A 12,794-nucleotide genomic window follows, 5' to 3' on the forward strand; every position below is an offset into this window, starting at 1 on the left:
CACCTTTCAGTCTTCACTTTGGATGCTGAACTTTAAAGACCTCTAACACACAGTCATTCAGTCAGACACATAAGCTCTTAACCACAAGTCCTTTATCTGGACGCTTGGACCTTTGAATTCAACTAAACAATTAAACTCAAGGATTGGACTCACGACCTTAGAACATTGGGTAAGTAAATATATACTGTATAGCTAAACTGTGAATTGATTTGTTTGATCTGCTTACATATAGATATTGCTAGCATTGCTCAGTGGCTGGTAATTCACCATAGTCTACTGGGAGTACATTCATTTACCATTGTTAACTACATTATTTTGTTTTAAATGAGTGATACACAGTAATTTCCATCAGTCCAGTCTGTCCTTTGAATTGCTTGCGACCATAACATCACTGAGTTTCGAAGATGGTATCCAGTTGAGGAGGGTTATTTTTTTGCATTACTGTTCTGACATTCAATGGCATCCTTATTCTGGAAATCTCACTTTTTTCGTCGTACTTGTTTCTTCTTTTTTGTCACAACAATATACATAGTATGTCAACTGAGGTGACATCCAATCCACCCCTGCCTGTTGTTGGTGACGTACCTAAGGGAGCTTTAGGTTTGGATTTGTAAGGTGCATTAAGTTCTGAAGTCCACTGTCCAAAAAAGAACGTCTGTGAGACACAGAACTCACATATCCCTGTTCCAATATCTTGGGGGGTTAGAGGACAACTCTGGAGTATTGATGTCTTGTGTTTGAGCCTCAGAATCTGCAGTGAAAGTAAAAAAGAAAAGTCTGAAATTTTGATTTTTATGGGGTGAATTTTGGAGTCCAACTCCCTGGAGACGAAGAAGTGCTCAGAGAAAGGCTCTCTGAAGTGGGGCTTGGTGATGTGGATTTGTTTGCAATTATACAGCACCAGTGGTGCATTGTCTGGCCTCAATGCCACCCTTTGTCTGTACCTGGAGCATCAAAACCAATCCCACTGCAGAGGATGGGAGACCACAGCCTCCTCCAGAGAAGCATTAGGGATTATGGGGAAAAAATACAACCTGAAAACCCATTGGCACCAAATTGAAGGTGGGAGACATTTAAAATATATAATAATTCTGTGTCCCCAAACCACAGCTGTAGGCTTGGGCCTGTGTTGGCCCTGAGCTGTATCTATAATCCCTTCTCCTGCTGCAGAGTTGGGCCTTGCATTGGCCCTGCGCTGTGGACCTCCGAAATGTGCCTTGGTGGACCATTGTTCCTCCACTGGTGAATGTGTAATGAAGGGGAGAACCACTGCTGGATAGATAGTGTATGCAGGTGCACACACCCGCACACACATGCACATACACGGCATTACCCAGGGTGCTTCACACTATGCAGTGTGTACAGCGATCTGTGCTGATGTGTGGTTATCCTCCCAAGGCCAACAGCAGAGACACACACACACATAATCTGCTCCAAACTAAATGTCCACAATCCAAGTGCAGGACTCACACCACGCCTACTGAAAGAAAAAAAAAAAAAAAAAAACACCCACTTGCACTCCAAGCAGCTAATCCGCTGTGATGTAACACACAAACACAAACCAAAGGGGATGAATGTAAAGTAATAATCTTCAAATGCATGTACTTATTCATGAATTCATAATTTTTTTTTCTTACAAAAAAAAATAATTTCCTTTTGCAGTAGCGTTGGTGTTAAATTGTATTGTTGGGAGGGGTTCGTATTGCAAATAAAATGAATGACGCCTTTTCCTTGTAGTGAGTGTTGACACAGCCTCGGTTCCTGGAAGTGGTCGTGCTTCTCTTCTCGTCTGATGAGGAATTGAATTCAACATATACTTCTGTGATCACACATGTCTCTGCAGCAGGGCACACTAAGGATAATCATATCTTACACAAGAGCCAGAATTTGTGCCCATTTTCCTCTTGATCATAACATTAGTCTTAACATTTTTCTTTCATTCGTTTGCATCCACAGTAAACAAAAGCAGCTGTAAACCAAACCGGGGGAGGATGGATGGAAGTGCATAGGATATGGTGCAGCTGATAAAGTGAAACCTTACTAAATCTTACTAAAGAGAACAAAAACCCACATGTGCACAGCTGACATTTACAAGGTGGCAGGAACAAGAAGTCAGCCACTTAAATGGAGGGCAAGTGATTGACATTAACAGACTGCTAATGAGTCATTGATTTCCCCAGATTTTAGATCCCTCTGGCACTGAAGTTAAAGCATATAAACATATGTTCAGATTTTTTTTTTTTTGGCTACACAGTCTTTTTTGACTACTTGCTAAACTCTAAGAATGAAGAATAAATCAGGCGCATAAGGCCCGTCGGTGATCTATGCAGGCAGATCATTTTACGTTTTTGTTTTCTCTGCAACCTCTAGTGGCCATAATACTTATAACACGGACAAAAGAGGGAGTTGCTGTGTCTCAAACAAGTCAGTACATGCACATAATACACAGTGTTTTGTCTTCAAACACCGTGACAGTGCAATCATCGGAAATGATGATCGTAGCCTATGACCCTAATTGTCAACCACCGACTGCTTTGTTCTCTTTAGTTTGATTTGATGCCCTGTATCGCGCAACATGGAAAGTACAGCACCGTTACTATCCACAACGGTTCTTCTTCTTCACTCATGTGTTCAAGTTTTAAAAAACCTCAGTGGTCCCTCCTCTTCCTCTACATAGCCAATATGGCGACTTGTTGGAGAGTGAGTAGCATCGACAGTTTCCCATCACTCCACCTTTTCCCTGCTTCTCGAGTGCACCATCCAGGTACTTAGAGTGCACTGCATCATGATACTGTACTTATCAGTGTGCCCACACTTATGCTGTTGAAATGGTAAGTGTCAGAATGGAAGTACGCAAATTGTGACACAGTGTGCGTCTGTTCAGAGGGGTTTGAGGTGAATGGAGGGTCAAAAAAAAAGGTCCTCACTCTGGAGACCACTGTTCATTTCACAGATGAAACGGGTCAAATGTTTTTTGTTTCAAAAGCCTCTCCAAACTGTGGCAATCCCACGATCTGAACTGGTTGCGGAGCCCTGATGTTCATAAAAGCCGAGCTCCAGCAGTTATAAACTATAGATATCTTTTGAACCACTAAGCGTTATCACTCTTTAGAGAGGACTACTGGATGTGACTTGAAAATTTGCGAGTCTATTCATTAAAACCAGCCTCCATCCAAACCCTGTACGTTACTGGATGAAATGTAACCGCAGGGCTCAGCCGGCATGGAGTAACATGTTGCATTAATGTACTCGACTGCAAAGCCATCTTCACGGGCAGAACATGCTCTTTACTGGGAGAGCTTATTGAGCCAACATTTCTTGATGTACCTCAGGGGCTTAGGGGGACTGATGTCCAATTCTTTACACTTCCATGGCTCCAATTTTCACTCTCTAATGGAGTGAAACATGCTTCAGTACTAAGGAGTTCAGAAAAAAAAAGAAAGGAGAGCTTCTGTTCCCAGCACTGCAGGGCTGTAGAGTCGCAAAACAGTAGATAAATGGCTGTATTTTTTTCCTGTTGATTTACTATGAATAATTCTATGAATAAATGACAATGTTCTTTCAAAGCCATTTGACCAGCGCTTTGCATTATTATTTTTCTCTCTCCTAAATGCTGTTGATGTCATTAATATTTATTTATTTGCAGGGCACCGTAAACAAAGACCTCTTTCTGTCAAAAGAAATCGGAGCATGTTTGCAACTGTATTTTTTCCTCCACCTCTCATCAGTATGGGCCATAAATTCTAGCCCCTCCAATGCCAATAACCTGCTAGCGTTTCACACCAGGGTGAATCTGTCCTGCTGTTCAAGTCCTGTAAATATGACTGATTCCTTTTAATCTGCACCATTGTGTACTCATTCGTCGCTCTGGTTCTCTGCAATCTCTTCATTCATTGTTTAGACAGAGAGAGAAGAGAGTAAAAAATAAAAAATAAATCAGAAAGAAAAAGAGAGAAAGAGAGAAATGGAGTGAGGCAGGCAGGGAGAGAAAGCAGTGACTTGTGATGCTGTTTATTGCTGGAGTAACTCCAGCCCAACCTATCTCATTAGTCTGTTCGTGATTAAAAACTACTCTCAAGCTGATATCATTAACCTGCCCACACAACCATACACTCTCAATGGGGCCTTACAAACTAGCAAGAAGGAATGAGCCTGTGCTTTGTGTGAGCTCTAAATTCACTCACGTTATTCACAGCTGCAGCAACATAATCATGAGGCTTTTTTTTTTCTTTTTTGAATAAACAGGCATGTTTAACAGATATCGAGTCAGTGTACACGCTGTCTGACTGCCCTGTGTTGGGGGGAAAAGAGGACAGTCACCATCCATCAGCGATTATGGTGGAATCTATAGCCTCCACTGTCACCATTTATAATCCCTTCCTATATTCCCTTATCTGATTGCAACCACAGTCGCAAGCTTCTCGGTGTGAGATTAAAAACATCTGGCAGGTCATCTACTCTCAAGCTGTTATGATAAACTCGGCAGCAGAGAGGTCTTCTGGACAGCAACGGGAGAAATGGAGCGATGGAATATCCCACACAACTGAAGCCCTAATATATGCCTCGTCATTGCAATGAGATCCACCACCTAATGCCCTGCTGGTGCAAATATGTGATTAAAGAGCAGAATATGAGAAGTTTGTATGGACTGATGTGCAGTGGATCACTTCACAGCCAGAGTTTCCTCCTCTTAGACGCTGAAGGAAAAAAATAATACAGCTAATAGGGTGTCAAATGTTTTATATAGATAGCATTAGTGAAAAAAAAAAAGAAATATGCTAAATGGCCAACGGGATGTAAAAAGAAAACAATGCAGCAGTGATGTGAGGAAGAATTACATGCTCCGCCTGAATTTTCAAGTCATTACAGTTGTTGCCATCTTCAGATCAAAAAGGTTGTTGAATCTGATCCAAAAAACATCTGACACACAGGGTCTGGCAAAAGATCAAACCAAGCACCAAATGGAGAATTGCAGCTTGACGTCTCTTAGAAAGTTCTTGCAGGGATGGGCTGTTATTGAAAGTTAAAGAGAGCATTAGTAGGAGTTTACATCGCAGCTTGCATGCTAAATAGTAACATTTTAATCTTAATCCTACACCCTGTGACTGAGTGTTCGCAAAGTCTTTTTAAAACATGCTAGGGACATGGATTTAGAGCTGGCAGCGCTGTTAAGTCTGGCTGTCTGCCGCTTTACTACAGACTTGTATCTTAACAATCAGTAGGGTTTGATACACATACTGTATTGATGCTCAGTCCTGAATTAATTGTAATTGATTTGACGCCTTAACTTTCATGCCGTCAGGTTAAAATCTGTTCAACACTTTTGTTTTGCAGGTATTTAATCATAAACTAATGACATTCTCAAATGTACTATGCATTTATTACTAAGCAAATGTATGCTAATGTGCTAAATATTACACCTGCTTTGCATCAGTTTGTTAGCATTTCATTCATTTCAGCTCAAAGCACAGTTGCACAGCAGCACGGAGCATGGCTCTAGGCTCTTTCTCATGTTTTCTCCAATGGAGTCGAATAAACATTTCCAGTCTGGAGAATTGATTGATTTCTTTCTCTGTATTATAATGCAGATCATAATCAAGCTACATGTCCAGCAAAAAGATATTCTTGCATTGCTCCCAAAATCCAACGAGATGCAAATTTGCATCACTAATTGTTTTTCATTTTAATTAGAGACAATAACAAGCAAGCAGATGTCCAAATAACAACTGTGGCTTTGAGCAATTAATCACTTCCCGAGTGCTACATCTGATTCCTTTTGAATTCTAGTTTCCATCTAAGTTGAAGAAAGAAAAAAACAGGGCAGATGCACCGGAAACAGAGGTTTTATACTTCTGGCAACGTTGCAACTCCAGCCAAGCGAATGTACTTGCACTGAGCACCTGAGATAGAAATTATGCAGCCGTGTTCTCAACCCACACTGCTCCGTCTCCTTCCTTACAACAACTTCATAGACAGTCAGGAAACAGAATTTTACTAACACCAAATATAACTCTTGAGAGTGGCAGGAGACTCAGACGAGGAAGCTTTCAAATTAATCCACCTGCTAAGGCACCCTGCAAGGTCTCTATCAAAATTGTACTGTTCCCTCACAGTTGGCACAAGCACTGCAGTGCAGATGCAAAGATTTTTTTTTCAGGAGGGAGGGAGACAGAGACGGGGTTAGAAGGGAAGAGACATTAATAAACAAAGTGTGAATCCTCCATGTCTCTATCATCCAGCCCTTTCTTTCGACTATTCTCAGCTGGTGGCACAAAAAGGGAGAGAGTTTGTTTTGATGTTTGTGCAGAGTTGAGGCAATTTATTGGACAGGGATTTAGCAAATCAGAATTCATTGCAGAAACTTTCTGATCCTGGAGGTTCAAGGGCTCTGGATAAACAAGACTGATTGTTTCAGAGGCATGCATATATTACCCATATTTGTGCCCGAGCTATTACACGCAGACAGCTATGGGACTATAAGCCTGACTCATATCAGAGGGATTTTGCAGAACAACATGACTTAGATCAGCGGATTTCTTTATGCAAGTGAAGCGGACATTGATACTTTTTTTTTTTCCAAACACTCAAGCCTTAATACATGATGGATGTGATGTTAATGTCTCGAGTCCTGCAAAAAAAAAAAAAAAAAAAAAAGACACAATATGTATGATAGTATAGTTTGTCAGGGGCCAAAACAAAAAGTCACTTACTGTTACTGACAACAGCCGACAGCAAAATACAGAAAATATTCAGAATGGACAGAGCTCAGTGGGTGGAGGGAACATCTTTAATAATAGGCCGCATAAGGTGTTGGCAGGTCTGAACTCACAACATTTTGCCACACACTTCTGAAGACAAGGAAGGTACTTCATATTTATGCAGTTCACATCAGGAGTAGCAGGTAAGTTCGGCATTTTCCCCCCACTTAGACTAAAGCCGGCATTTGAGCTCATTTTCCAGAGAGTATAGTCTCAGTGAGGGTGTTATTTAAGCTGCAAAGTTTGTCACCGGTAGAAGTCCCCATTTTGGACAAGTGGGAACTCCTTTAAGCGGCAATAAAAACGATTTTCACTGCTCTGCTGCACAAAATGTTTGTAGCATATGTTGAAGGGGGACACTGTTAATGATGTTGTTGATCAATACCAACAACTCTGTGATTACCAGGTGCTGAGATATCAGTCCTTCAAATGTTGGAATGAAAAGTCGGTGCCCAGGGGGACTTCAAGTCTCACACAGACAGACACACACACACAGAGACACACACACACATCTATGTTTGTGAGGACTATGATTTGACAGGACCTTAGCCGTACCCCAACCTTTTAGAGGAGGAATACGAATTTGAAAGATATTCTAGTTCACACAACCATGAAAGCTGAACATAAATCACATCCTAAATGTATCAGATTAAAATATCTGGAAAAAAAACATACTCAGCGAGGCTCCCCAATGTGGGTGAGACGGGGAACACTTTGTTGGTGTGTCTGTGCTGGTAAGTGTGTTGATACATAATGGACGCTCAAACTCACAGACTTGCAGGAACACTTGAAAAATATGAATCTGTTTTGAATTAACTCGTATTTTTGATCTAAATGTATGAAAACCAGTCATTAAAAAAATTTGCTCCAGTGTATTAAAGTGTGCCTTTTCCTAGATTCATCAACTGAATGAAATCCAGTGTGATTTAATTATTGATCTATGTATTTTTTCATCTAATGATTTATGCTCTTTTTTCAGGAATTGCATGGATGTTTAAAATATTCTTCAATAACTTAGAGAAAAAGAAAATTATCCAGTTGTGTCATTAATATGACTTTTTCTTATCTATCTAGTTTAAGTAATTTTACAAACTTTTAACTTGTCACATATATTTTATTGGTTTAATCATTTTGTTTGATTTTTATCATTCTTGTTATCATTTTTTTAAATTAAAAATCTCTGTAGAATTTTTAAATTGTATTTGTTTTTATATAAACAATTGGGGTCACACTAATTAATCAAATAATTAACCCGTGCCAGTACTTTAACATCAACAAATATGAAATAAACCAAAACCTAAAACCACATCTCAACCCTCAAAACATCTGAAAAAGGTGAAAACCAAACGTCCTAACTATCCAGAAACATCCTGTTATTTTTGTTTGGTCCTCACTATGTTGCATTTAAAAGTAGTGTGTGTTTACACACACACACACACACACACACACACACACACACACACACACAGAGCAGTTTTAACTGCTCGTTTTATCTGTAGGGAAAAGCCTCATTCTTAAGCCTTTTTAAGTACTGTAGTGCTGCATGTCCTCTGCTTGGTTGCTTGTTTGTTCTGTTGTGACGATGAGTACCCAGGGTGGCTGTGGAAAACTAGGGGGGTCAGACACTTGTGTAGGAGTAGATTAGTTGTATTGATATGGTAAATCCCACTGGTTGCTAAGTAGGTTAATAAAGAAGGTCCAAGATTACTCAATACCCATTTAGGTTGTACTTTGTACCACAGTGAGAGAAATGTGGAGGATCTAGAGTTTGGAGAAAAGCAAGAAGACACTTTTAAGAGTTGAACCAATATCTCCGTATGTCACTCGGTAATTGAACAAAGTGTGCATCTTTTACCAAACAAACAGAACAATTTCAAAGTGGTTACAGGAAACTTTCGAAGCGCAGGTGCTGCCTAAAGAGCCGTTTTCACTGTGTCTCATGCACTCACTTGTCCATATGTAGTAACCATAGAAACAGCTGCAGCCACAGCTGCCGCATGCCAGTGGTCTGTAACGATAGCCAGCACACTAATCTTGTTTTTAGTTTTTATTTCATGAATTTATTGGAGGAGATAGCAAAAGGGCAAGTTATCTCTACCTGCAAAAACAGACAGTAATGGGAGTAGACTGACAAGATGCACAGGCTATTCTGTGACTTTTAAAACTGACTTGTCTTCGGGATGCGAGAGGGTTGGTGGAGGAGTTCAAAGTTTTGACAAGACCTCATCACTAAACATGACAATCTCTGAGGTAACTTAATCATTGCGACCAACTCTGCCACAGAAAAAGGTGGGTAATGTGCTGCCAAATGCAAAACAGGAACCCTGCTCATCCATAAAAGGAGCTCCAGGAGTGAACGGGATGATATTAAATTTTTCACAGTGGCATTTTAAAACGGCAAAACCTCCAAAGAAGTGACATAAGCTGTCTCTAAACTACAGATGCATCATTTTAAAAAAATGAAGAAAAGAAGTGTTTGGGGAGTTTGGTATGTGTACATCAATGTGTGTGTGTACATGAAAAGAATAAAAGTGGATCCTTCCTGTTCATAAAAACACTGATGCATAGCATATATTCATACTACGCTCTGCTAGTACAAAAACCTGACCAACAGGGACATGATAGATGTGCAGGGACTGATCGATGCTGCTAATTAGCACATAATCTTTATCATCCACTTTTGTCAATCTTTGAAATGGTGCTTTAACAACTTCCTCACTCAGTTATTTCCCATTAAATCTTTAGGGGTCCTTCTAAAATATGTACAGTACCTTATTAGTTCTCACATGATTAGTGAGTGAAATATTGGCTCTCAGATATGGCATTTTGCTGCTTTTTTTAAATCCAGATTTATCACTGGAAATTTAATATCTCTATCTCTACAACTCTGATCTGCATTTTTCATGAAACAATTAGATGAGATTAATTAGAAAAATAATATGTAATCATATTGATACTGTATAGAATTACATAAAGTTTCTACAGTATGATGATTTCTTTACGTCAGCCCCAACTTTTGTTCTGGTTTTTACCTTTTCAACAATAGTGCCCTGGGACTATACAGCCTCCACTTGTTTCCTCCTCATCTGTGCTGCCAGCTCTATATTGAATCTATGAGTGCATTGTGCAACATAAGCAACTCTTCTCCTCCTCCCATGTCTCACTGAAGTACATCTATTTTCTGATGCAGCTGCTGATTAATCGGCTTGAGAGCAAAATGTCATTATTAATAGCATCAGGCAGATCTCAACCCCTGGGATGATGGGGGTACAGTGGGAGTTCCATTACACTCTGCCAAGCTCCATCTACCACCTCAGTACACTGATAGAAACAAACCATGTGGATGCATGCGCAACATCATCGCCATGCATGCCACATCAGATTGGGCTCGGTGTTCCTCATGAATGACTTGCAGTAGCGTATATACCTGCTGAAGCCTCCGACAGTGTGTCTGTCAAAGTGTCAGACACTGGAAAATTCCATTTCATAGGCATCCAGGTAAGCCTGCATCCCTGAGCCTCTGTAAGTCTACGTGTTTGCTACATCCCATATGCTTTGCGCAAAGCTTGTGTGAAAGTTATTTTTCAGTGTGCCCTGCTGCATATGATGCACACCAGAGGAGGCAGAGGAGGTTGGGCCTCCTTTGCTGTTGGGAGGCAAGATGGAGACAAAATGTACAAATGAGAAGTTGGTAGAAATAACCCAATACAAAATCGTATACAATATGTTTTTTCTTGGTTGATTAAAATGCTTCAACAGTGACACCAGTGTACTGTGTACCTAGAAACTATGCAATTTGCACCTTTATTAAAACAGTTTCACAGTGATTGTAATGGTTTAATGACTTGCTAGCGTCTCTTGGCTGAAAATCAATCTTGGCAGATCAGCGCCTCCAACCTGGTGCCCAAGATCTCACCTTGCAAGAAACATGGATTGTTTTAGTATGGCAGCATGTATGGCGTCATGTGGGTGAGCCGTTTGCTGATGTCAGTGTTGTGGATCAAGTGGATCAAGTGGCCCATGGTGGCGTGGGGTTATGGTGGGCAGGCATATGTTATAGACAATGAACACAGGTGCATTTTATTGATGGGATTTTGAAAGCACAGAGATACCGTGATGAGATCCTGAGGCCCATTGTGCTATTCATCCCCGACCATCACCTCATGTTGCAGCATGATAATGCACGGCCCCATGTTGCAATAATCTGTACACAATTCCTGGAAACTGAAAACATTACAGTTCTTGCATGGTCAGCATACTCAACGGACATGTCACCCATGTTTTGGATGTTCTGGATCGGCGAATACAACATCATGTTCCAGTTCCTGCCAATATCCAGCAACTTCGCACAGCCATTAGTCATATTCACAGCGTCACCATTTTTGCTTATGTCGTCGTTACCGCTAACATTAGCAGTTGCAGCTGCAGCTATTGCAGTTAATGCCGGCTAACTTAATAATCAGTTTAACCCAAATGTTGTTTAACTTTGAAATATGGCCCGATGGACCTTTGGACGTTAACAACCCATGCCTTCTTTAAAACCTCCTGTAATCCAGAGTCCCCCATATGGGGGACTTGAAGACATGCATAACAATAACAAAGCCCCCACTGCACTGATTATACGTCAAATTAAACAGCAGAAGCTGGGCTACAACGTGTAAAAACCATGTTTATATGACCCAAACACAGCCCAAACACTACTCAAACAAACAACTAGACATCAAACTTCATAAAGCACCTCTGTGTGGACCCAGTCGCCACATTTCTGGCTCGTATACAACTGTACATTATGCAAAACACATCAGCGACCTCTCATCTGAACGTGAACATCGGGGCGTCCCCCAGCAACAGCAGCTAACACAGCAGCTAGCAGCAGCACGGCAGAGGGAGAAGACAACAACCAGCAAAGTCGAGCAAAAACAGACACTGCGTGGCCAAAACCAGTTGAACTCTGCCTAGTGTGTACATCTGAACTAGCCGGGCCGAAACCCGACGGCGCTAGGACCCTACACGGAAGCCTGCACGGAAGCCTGGTGCGCGCGCATACAACCCCACGTTGGCCTGCACGTGGATCTGCTGATCTGACTGGTTCATGGCTGTCACATGGCTGCCAGTGCGGCCAATCACATCGACCTGGGTCTAGCGTCATTCCTCTCTCTCTATTGGTTAAAATGAGCCGCCCCTCACTCGAATCGACCACTGCGCTGCAGAGATAGAGGCTGAAAGCCAAACCCACCCAGAAGCTGCTCTGAGAGTGCAGCAGTACGCAGAGAGACTGAATCCACTTATGTTAGTTATTTCCAATCGGTTCCAGTAGATTTATTTTCAGTTAGTTTATCCAAATTGTGTGAAAATAAAGATTAAACAATAGTTTATAGTAGCAGGTGGTTCCAAGCTGTGCCAAAAATTGACATTTTGGAAAGTTCGCCTGGATATTTTGTAGTAAAATCTCAATCATTTTGTCCTGCTTCAATTAATCAGAATCAACCACTGCAGAGACAATGTTCACATGTTGTACAATGATTTTATAGAGAGTTTGAGGTTCATCAGCATTATTCTAAAGGGCACTCATCAAAAATATGATTTTTTTTTTTAGGCGAATATTAATTTTATTAATTTTTTTCTGTGTGTCATCTTCATTTACTCTTCACCAGTAACAGATATACTGAAATTTACACATTTCAGCAATTCCTCATTTTTTTCCCTTTACTATGACACCAAAAGTATTCAAATAGACCTTGTGGTTGCAGAGATATACTCATTTTATTATGGATATCCAATTTTCGAGAAAAGGCCTATTAAATCTATTAACTGGGAAGCAATGAAAGGAAAGCAGTTTATCAGACGGCTTCCAGCTTGGGATGCATCAGTTACTGGTTTGTTTACCCACCCAGAGTGATGACGTAAGGAAAGATGGCGACGCTGTGAATATTGTCAATTGTGGCCTGTGGAATGTTTGGTCCACTCCTCTTCAATCAACAACCTGATCAACTCTATGTGAAGGTGATGTGTTGCACTGCATGAAGCAAATGGTGG

This window comes from Trachurus japonicus, chromosome 9 (assembly GCF_045865225.1).
Source record: "Trachurus japonicus isolate A0001 chromosome 9, Traja_1.0".
Classification (NCBI taxonomy): domain Eukaryota; kingdom Metazoa; phylum Chordata; class Actinopteri; order Carangiformes; family Carangidae; genus Trachurus; species Trachurus japonicus.